We start from the raw sequence: 1,623 nt of genomic DNA, 5'->3' as shown, positions 1-1,623 counted from the left end.
CATACCCTCACCCTAACCCTAACCCTAACCCTAACAGTAAACCTAAACCTAAACCTCACCCTCACCCTAGCCCTCACCCTAACCCTAATCCTAACCCTAACCCTCACCATAACTCTAACCCTCACCCTAACCCTAACCCTAACTCTAACCCTAACCCTCACCCTAACCCTCACCCTCACCATAACTGTCACCCTAAACCTTACCATCACACTAACCCTAACCCTAACCCTAACCCTCACAGTGAACATAATCCTCACCCTAGCTCTAACCCTAACCCTAACCTTACCTAATCCAAACCCTCACCCTCACCCTCACCCTCACCCTCACACTCACCCTCACCCTGAGGCTAATCCTAACCCTAACCCTAATCCTAACCCTAACTCTAACCCTCATCCTAACCCTAACCCTAAAACTTACCCTGACCCTAACCCTAGCCCTAACCCTAACCCTAACCCTAACCCTACACCTCACCCTACCCCTCATCCTAAACCTAACCCTAACTCTAACCCTCAACCTAAACTTAAACCTAACCCTAACACTCACCTGCACCTTAACCCTCACCATCAACCTAACCCTTACCCTAACCCTAACACTCACCCACACCCTAAGCCTCAACCTCTTCAGAGCACTCACCCTCACCCTAACCCTAACACTCACCCTAACTCTAACACTAACCCCCACCCTCACCCTAACCCTCACCCTCACCCTCACCTTCAGGCTAATCCTAACACTAACCCTATTCTAACCCCAACCCTCACCCTCACCCTCACCCTAAGCCTAACCCTCACCCTCACTCTCACCCTAACTCTAAACCTCACCCTAACCCTAACTCTAACCCTCACCCTTACTATCACCCTAAACCTAACGCTAACCCTAAACCACACCCTCACCCTAACGCTCATCCTAACCCTTATCCTCACCGTAACCTTAACCCTAACCCTAACCCTAACGCTAAAGCTAACCCTAACCTTCACCCACACCCTAACCCTCATCGTCACCCTAACCCACACCCTAAACCCTACCTTAACTCTAACCCTAACATTCACCCTCACAATTACCCTCAGCCTAATCCTAACCCTAACCCTTATCCTAACATTAACCCTCACCCTCACGTTAACATCACCCTCACCCTCAAGCTAACCCTAACACTAACCCTAACCCTCCCCCTAACCCTCGAACTAACCCTAAACCTAATCCTCCCCCTAACCATCCCCTAAACCTAACCCTAACCCTTACCGTCACCCTAATATTAACCTTAACCCTAACCCTAACCCTCACACTAAATCTAACCCTCACCCTAACCCTAACCCTCACACTAAACCTAACCCCCGCCCTCACCGTAACCCTAACCCTAAACCTAACTCTGACCCTCATCCTCATCCTCACACTCACCCTAACCCTAACCGTAATCCTACCCCGCAACCTAAACATAACCCTAACCCTAACACTCATCCTCACCTTCACCCTCACCCTAACTGTAACCCTAACCATAACCCTCAACCTCACCCTAACCCTCACAATAACAATAAAGCTAACCTTAACCTTCACTCTCAACCTAACACTCACCTAAAATCTTACCCTCACGCTAAACCTAACCCTAACCCTAACCCTCACACTAAACCG

The sequence above is a fragment of the Dipodomys spectabilis genome, unplaced genomic scaffold (assembly GCF_019054845.1).
Source record: "Dipodomys spectabilis isolate Male_0828 unplaced genomic scaffold, ASM1905484v1 ptg000491l, whole genome shotgun sequence".
Taxonomy (NCBI): domain Eukaryota; kingdom Metazoa; phylum Chordata; class Mammalia; order Rodentia; family Heteromyidae; genus Dipodomys; species Dipodomys spectabilis.
Note: the sequence above shows the minus strand (reverse complement) of the source record.